The following is a 9,108-nucleotide window of genomic DNA, read 5'->3' on the forward strand; positions in this document are numbered from 1 at the left end:
TTATAATGGTTGCTCCCCTTCACTCTTTGAAGTCAACTGTTTATTCCTCTCCGCAGATGCTACCTGACCCGCTGAGTTCCTGCAGTAGTTTGGTGCTCCAGACACCAGCATCTGCAGTTTCTTGTGTCTCCAGGATATTCTTTGTGTTGCAAAAATGAAATATAAGTACTTTATTGTTCATGCTCTTGTGTGTCGAGCAAGCAGTTCACAAAAATAGCTTACATACATATTTTCGGGAGATCCAGAAAATAGCAGTTTTATTGCTTAATGTGTGTTTCCACATTCGGACGCAGTACATCAGGCATCTTTGCTGCACCATTACACCAGATCTGTTGGGCTAACTCACTGTGTGGCATTGCACTCAGACACACGGACTGTTGATGGCATACATTTATAAATGGGTACTCTGTCTTATTATGTAAGTGTCACTTTAGTCGACAAAGAAGAAATGTAATGCAGAACAATATAAATTTACACAAGGATACAGAAGCTGTCAGATTGCATGTCAGAAAGTGCAATGAAGATAATGTTTCAGCATGGTAAGATTATATTGACAACTAATCTCCTGCCTATGGAGAGATGATCAATATCACTATCCCTTTCACAATGTCCCAAAGTGTCTTGCATCCAATTAAGTTTGATCTCTTATTATATAGAAAATACAGCAGCTGATTGAAATAGCAGAAGCTTCATAAACAATATTGTGCGAATCATTTTTTTAATTGCAGTACCCTGAAGGATAAATATTAGATGATGCACCTGGCATCCTGTGAAATCTTCCTACACCATAAAATCCTCTGGGAAAGTGATTTCCTCTCAGTTCATGGAATATAAATAAAAGTTAGAAACACGCTTTCACATAATGGCACATCCATTGGAACAAATTGCATTTTATTCAATGCTAATTTACAAAATGATTAGAGCCTTTGTGTTTCATTATATATATATATTACATTACAGCCATTTCGCACTTCATGTCCATGCTAGCTCCCAAAAGAGCAGTTCCTTCAGTCCCATTCCCCTTCTCTCCTTATTTCCCTGTAACTCTGCCACTCCTCTCTCACATACCTAGCATCTGACCTTTGAATATTTTGCCATTTAGTTACATGAGCTCCAATTGGCATTAGGTAGCTAAATTAACCCTGAGAAGGGTCTTGACCCGAAATGGCACCCATTCCTTTTCTCCAGAGATGCTGCCTGGCCCGCTGGTTACTCCAGCATTTTGTGTCAATCTTAGCCAATTAACCTACCAACTTCCGTTTGGGATTTGAGTTGGAAACCAAAGGGAGGAAACAATGCATTCAGTCCCCCTTGGTCAGGATCGAACCGGGGTCCCTAGAGCTGTCAGGCAGCAGTGCTATCTCCTGTGACACTGTGCCAAGAGGGCTCTTTAACGCTCCTTCATTCTCGGTTAATGCCTAATTATGGTGGCCTGCTCTCTTAGCTTTGACAGCATGGCCCTGATAATAGACTGTGAAATAGTTTACCGAATATATTGGTAAAGGAGGAGCAAAGATCAGAATAGAAGCAATTTGGAATGGAAGATCGGAATTTTGAACCATGTATTCAGCTAACAATGCCTGAAAATTAGTCAGAAATTAGTCAGGGCGGTCACGGTGGCGCAGCGGTAGAGTTGCTGCCTTACAGCGAATGCAGCGCCGGAGACCCGGGTTGGATCCCGACTACGGGTGCTGTCTGTACGGAGTTTGTATGTTCTCCCCGTGACCTGCGTGGGTTTTCACCGAGATCTCTGTTTCCTCCCACACTCCAAAGACGTACAGGTTTGTAGGTTAATTGACTTGGTAAATGTAAAAATTGTCCCTAGTGGGTGTAGGACAGTGTTATTGTGCGGGGATCGCTGGTCGGCACGGACCCGGTGGGCCGAAGGGCCTGTTTTCGCGCTGTATGTCTAAACTAAAGTTAAAAAAGTAAAGCTTGGAGGTAATTGTTTCAGGGCAAGCATCTGAGGGAGAAGAAGTCCATCCGTCTACTTCCTATCACTGGGTAAGGTGGCTGGCAAACCTTGCTGACATGGTAATTGGTTTGTTGGTGTTATGGTTTCCCCTTGCCAATACATTCACTCTGGACACAAGCAGGCCATAATAAAGAGATGACTATAGAAAGAGGGGCGGGAAGAAGAGCAGACTGGTTGTACACTTTGGCACATTAATGCACTGCGCATCTTCAATGAGAATACACTTCTGGAGTCAGATAGAAGCCAGTTACAAGAAACAAGTGAGAGCTATGTTGAATGCAGATTTTAATAATAAACTGAATCATCTTTAACCATATAAACAGGTATAGTGTTTCATTGCTTTGCCTCAGTCAACGAGTTGTGGATCTTAGATGATGCGGAAAGAAAATAGATTCTTAAAACCACATTTCATGAAGCCCAAACATTTAAAAAAATGAAACATTAGGCAAAACCATGATAAAATGATGGGGTGGTTTTCGGTAAGCTTCATGTGATAGTAACATTACCTGGGAATGTTCTCTCCATCATAGCCATAGACCAGCTGCACAGCGCCAGAGACCTGGGTTCGATCCTGACCTCTGCTGCAATCTATGTGGAGTTTACACGTTCTCCCTGTGACCGCGTGGGTTTCCTCCAGGTGCACAGGGTTCCTCCCACATTCCAAAGATGTGCGGGTTTATAATTTAACGACCTCTGTAAATTGGCCCTAGCATGTAGGGAGTGGATGAGAAAGAGGTGTAACGTAGAACTAGTGTGAATGAATAATCGATGGTAAGCATGGATTCAGTGGATCGAGGGGCTTGATACCATGCTGCATCTTTTAAAACAAGCAATGCAAAATGTGGCAGGCGAGCAGAAACACGAATACCCATGTGGCCAGTCATCATGCAATCCAATTTTAAAATGGGTCCCATAGACGTAAGGGCACCACGTTACTATGACTTTTGCAGGTTGACCGATATATCAGTATCATCATATTCTGCCAAGATCGATAAGGTTAATCAATTCTCTGAGCAGCAGAGAACACATCATGATGCTTCTGCATATATACCAAGTAACAATTGAGACAATACAGTGGCCATTCTTATGTTCTTGCATCTGCTAAATCAATAATCATGTGATAAGATTATTCTGATTTCCTGGTTTAATGGTATCCAAGTGACTAGCACTTTTTCTGACAGATGCTGGAGTCAAGTAGTAATTGTGTCATATGTGTTGGACCTCCAATGCTATTTTCATCTTGGTCTTGATGCCATTGCTTCATGTTCCTTTGCATAAAATATGGGGTTGAAGATTTGGATGTGAACTTTTCAAATGAAAATTAAAGGGAACAAAAGAAAAAAATCAGTTGTAACCATGGAGAAGTTTTTGTGGCAATTAGATAATTAGGGTGGCATGGTGGCGCAGTAGTAGAGTTGCTGCCTTAATGCGCCAGACACCCAGGTTCGATCCTGACTAATGGTGCTATCTGTATGGAGTTTGTATGTTCTCCCCGTGACCTGTGTGGGCTTTATCCGGGTGCTCCGGTTTCCTCCCACACTCCAAAGATGTAGTGTAGCGGCAGATTTTCATATGTTTCAGGCAATTACATAGAAACATAGAAAATAGGTGCAGGAGTAGGCCATTCGGCCCTTCGAGCCTGCACCGCCATTCGATATGATCATGGCTGATCATCCAACTCAGTATCCCATCCCTGCCTTCTCTCCATACCCCCTAATCCCTTTAGCCACAAGGGCCACATCTAACTCCCTCTTAAATATAGCTAATGAACTGGCCTCAACTACCTTCTGTGGCAGAAAATTCCACAGATTCACCACTCTCTGTGTAATTAACACCCTAGCTGCTATTTGGATGAGAATGGTGGAAGGGGGTGTCTTCTAAACGCACGCAAGCTCACTCACAGAGACCTTCAGAGCTTCTTCTCAGATATGACTTCAAAACACAGTGATGAATAAATGCTTTATTGTTGCTAGAAAACAGTGAAATACATCCAAGTTTCTTCCGACTCGTTATTACAATCTTCTTCGAACTCCAGCTTATTGCTTTAGACATTAGAAAACTCCTCGTGTCTCCGTAACACTGGCAAGATCCGCATGATCCCACATGATCTAACATGATCTTACATGTTCTTACATGTGGCTCTTACATGATCTTACATGTGGCTCTTACATGGTAGAAGTGTTAACCTTCCCCATGGCTCTGCAAACTAATCTAAAATCTAAACTTCTGCGCAAGCAGCTAAGCTCCAAACACGCCCAAAAACACTTCATAAATCCCACCCACAATATAACGGGCAGTCTAAAATTTAAAGGCACATGCCATCCTCAATGACATGCAAAACAGGCCAAATGGCCACTACATGTAGCTTTGTAAGTTGTTTGGCTTGCCATCATTGTAAATGGTCTCTAGTGTGTTTAGGGTAGTGTTAATGTGTGGGGATTGCTAGTCGGCGTGGGCTGAAGGGCCTGGTTCCATGCTAAATCTAAAAAAAAAAATAAAGGTTGAAACCTTCCAAATTGTAACAAATGCAGGCTCTTTAGTGATCTCTCAAATCTTCCATTGCAAATATATATTTGTGATCCCTAAACTTTCCATTTCAGATGCCCTCAGTTCTAGTCGATCACCACCTTCAGTGGGATGGTTGCCATATATTTAGTTTTATGGATCCTGTGCCTCTTGATCATGTCATGTCTGCTGATGACTACAGTGTGTAAATATTGTCACAATTCAGAGAACCGTCAGACACCTGACAATTTAAAAAATTGTACAATTGGAAATTGCATACATCACATGTGTTGGTGGGAATTGTGGGAAGAACTGAGCTATTCTTCCATTTTGTCTTTCAACATGGCCAGCATTTCAATCTGTGGGAATCACATTTTTGACTCTAAGGGCCACCTGCACCAGATCTGTTTAGCATAGAGTCAAAAGTTTGCTTAATGCAGAGAAGAGCTTATGAACTCAAGGCTACATCGAGACTCCCTAATCTTCCCACATAGATAAAGAAGCCTGTTTCTACGTGGAATGTTACTGAATGCTGGATCACATTCGTAAACCCTGTAAACAGACATGACTAACCTTGCTTCTATGCTATCAAAAATGATATTAAAATACTGCATGCTTCATATCGTGAGGAGAATCTCTTGCTTGACTGTTCTCCTTCTCTGACAAGTTATTGCTAAGAAAGTAGCTACAGTTTGATAGTCACTCACGTCTAGTGTATATTATTCCAACATTAGTCATGGCTTGCAATGTAGTCAACCTCTCCCTGGGCAAATACCACCCTTTAGTTGGTCAAGATGGCTCAAATACAGTCTGACATCAAATGAAAGCATCTTGGCTACTGCCAGAATTCTGATCATTAGCCTGCTTGATAGTTGAGTGTAGTCATACACAGACTACTGAGAGAGTGCAATCCATTCTGCTTGCAACCCATCTCCTAGTTCACAATGCAGTCTGCATCATGATGCTGCCTGAATTACCACAGAGACTTGAGATGAAGAAATGTACTGCAGCTTGTTTTGGAACTGAGTGCGGTAACATAACTGGATTGTAAAGTGAATTTCATATAGCCCTATGCACTCATGAACAAACATTTTACAAGCAAAATGCATCCAATACAATATCTCTACTACACGCTTTGAATAAAAATTTGAGCCAATCCACCTGTGAGGAGCTGGGCTGCTAGTCTCATCTGTCCTGAACCCAATGACCTTTTTATTTTCCAAAGTTGACCTGACCCAACTAGAATTAGAATTAGAATTCCCTTTATTGTCATTCAGACCTTACGGTCTGAACGAAATTTCGTGCCTGCAGTCATACATACAATAATACAATAATAAACAACAATAAACACAAATTAACAAAATTTGACTATTTGAGTTTGGTTTGGTTCAGATTGGATTGGGTTTGAAAATGTATAGGTTATCAGGCTCAGGTCTGGCCACAAACGATTGCTCTTTATAATTAATGCAGTTATGAGGTTCCCAGATATTTCATTAGTTTGTAGTAAAGTTTGTTATCTGAATAAAGCAAGGTCATTGATGCACTCGTACTGTTGTTCTATGTTGCCCGAGTCAGAGACTTTGGACTGAGGAGAAAGACGGCTTAATGCCGGGATACTTCAACACATGGTGCACGCAACATGAGGTGGTCACTTGAGATGAAGGACCAGTGCTCTCAATGTAGGGGGAGGGGATGTAACCTAGCCAGGTAATGGGTAAACACACTATAGAAATAATCAGGAGGTACAGTTCTGGACTCTGAATGACAACACAATGTGGAGTCAGTATGTTTATCTATAAGAGGAGGAGGAATGATGACATGGGAACCATGTTTTAATTGTTGAACACATACAGGAGTTTTGTGATAATGGGCAAGATGGCAAGATTCACTTGATCAAGGCACCTAGCAAGGATTCTCGCCAATGGTTGGAGTGGATTGTTTTGAATACCTGAAAATCTGTAGGTTTTGCGGCACAAGTTAGGTTTGAATTGACCGTGGACAGTTAGGTTTAGGTCATGTTTTAGTTACAAAGCCATGCAGATCTCTATATCAGGTCCATTCACTGTGAGGCATCAAAGAACAATCCAGCTACCTGTCCCACAAAGCACCCCCTGCCCACCTGTGAGTGAGAGATTCTTTAGGACACTTAAGTACCTTCAGAACCCAAAGAAATGGGCTGGGAGCAAATGTTTCTTGCCCCCGATTGGCCATTTATGAAGAAGAAAGTCACACCAGCATACTATTTGATATTATGCCAATAAGAAAAACTAGCACTATACCCTTTCAGCATGTGATAAATTGGATTCGATACATCAATACAAATAGAAGAGCCTACAATTTAAAATTACTCATTAAAATTACTTCTCATTCAATCTCATCTCATAAGATTGGACAAGAGAATGCATGGTATTAAACATATCAGATTCAGATTCAAACTTTATTTTCATTGTGCAGTGTACAGTACAGAGACAACGAAATGCAGTTAGCATCTCCCTAGAAGAGCGACATAGAATTACGAACTCTATGTACACAGAAACAGTAGGGTGGCACAGTGGCGTAGGGGTACCGTTGCTGCCTTTAGCGACAGCGACTTGGGTTCAATACTGACTGGGGGTGCTCTCTGTACAGAGTTTGGACATTCTCCCTGTGACTGTGTAGGTTTTCTCTGGGTGCTCCGGTCTCCTCCCATACTCCACTAATGTGCGGGTTAATTGGCTGATATAAATTGTCCCTGGCGTGTAGGACAGAACTAGTGATCCTTGGTCGGCATACTCGGTGAGTTGAAGGGCCTGTTTCCACACTATCTCCAAACTAAACTAAAGATACCGAGACCTTCTGGAGTTTGATGCTACTTAATGTTTTCCGGGATGTCCAGATGAGTGGAGAGATGATCTGTGGCTGTGTTATACTGCATTTATTAGAACCAAGTCCATCCTTAGTTTAACATTGTTACTTTAACTGCCACTTCCATAAATCTACAGCTTCACATGACAGTGCTCATTACTTTCCCATTAAATTGCACAGTACAGCAGGGATCTAAAACTGTTAAAATTCAACAGATACATATCCATATGCAAACTACAAAATATCCCAAGCAACAAATACAAATGCACAATGACGTTAAGTGAAGAGAAGTATTGTAAATAATTACGGACTTGTCTAAATTCGTTGGTTAAGTAGAAAACAATCATGTTCATTCAATAAATACCAACGCCTGACTAGCTCAATGTGGGTGACCTATGTTTCTGTTTTGAAGTGAAATTAAATTGATATTTCCGAGTGAGCATCTGGGCTTCGCTATTGCTTGGTGGCTTACCTTTTTTTGTGAATGTGCTTAACGTAAATTGCTTTGGGTTGCCGTACTGATTTGGAATACAAAGAAGGAAAGCTCTTGTGTTTCAATTTCCCCATAATTTCCCAGGCAGCATTTTTACAAATTATACCGTAGTTCATGAAGGGAAGAATATATTGATTTATTACTGAAAAGAAAACACACTGCCTTCTCTCCTGTTGCCTCCTTGTTCCTGTATAGAGCAAAACTTTATACTTGCAGATTTTATTGTCAAGGCTGCAGAAAGCATGGCTCCGAATGGGGGAAGTGGTGAGCGGCACTGTGGTGCAGCGGTAGAGCTACTGCCTTACAGCGTCAGAGACCCGGGTTCAATCCTGACTACGGGTACGTGTCTGAATGGAGTTTATACGTTCTCCCCGTGACCTGCGTGGGTTTCTCCGAGATCTTCGGTTTCCTCCCACACTCCAAAGACGCACAGGTTTGGAGGTTAATTGGCTTGGTATAAATGAAAAATTATTCATGTTCAGCGGTGTTAATGTGCGTGGATCGCTGGTCAGCTCGGACTCGGAGGGCTGCTGTTTCCGCACTGTATCTATAAACTAAACTAAAGTGATTGAATTATTGGATATGCAAAAGGTCCAATTAGAAAAATGCAGAAATCTCATGGATTATAAATCCGGAGGTTCCCATGGAGGTGGGGGGAAAAGTGGTCATGGTGGGATCTGAAATTAAGAATGGGTAACTTAAAGATGATGCAATGTTTCTATGAGGCAGTTTGACCAAGTAGGTGCTGTACATATATGACCAAACTTTGATGTATCAGGAATATTTGGGGAATATCAAATGATTAATGTAAGCAAGTTGTACAGGGGCTGGGGAAAACAGGCTGTTGTATGTGAGATAGCTTTAGCTTGGATTAAGGGCAGGTCTCTGATCATTACTTACTCCATTGGAGATTAAAATACTGAATAAATATATTTTTCTAGTGCTGCTGAAAATGCATTTATAGTGTGAGAGATGACATTTATACTAGAAGCTGAAAAACCACAGCACTGAAAGACGTCCACATAATTTTCCGGCTGATTGAGAAGCATGTGATTGCATACAATAAAACGTGCTGATGAAGGTCAGGAAAGTGTAATTAAGAATAGTTAACAACTTTCTCTTGCAGATGCTGTTTCCATGCCAATTAACTATTTTATTTTAAGTGAATTGATCCAATATCCACTTCCTGAAATAATAGGACCAATAAGATGAAACACGGAAATATCTCTGTGTTCACCTTGATCTTTTGGTACAATCATCTCTCAATAGAATGGCTTGCCTCGGATGAGAT

The sequence above is a fragment of the Amblyraja radiata genome, chromosome 16 (assembly GCF_010909765.2).
Source record: "Amblyraja radiata isolate CabotCenter1 chromosome 16, sAmbRad1.1.pri, whole genome shotgun sequence".
NCBI lineage: Eukaryota > Metazoa > Chordata > Chondrichthyes > Rajiformes > Rajidae > Amblyraja > Amblyraja radiata.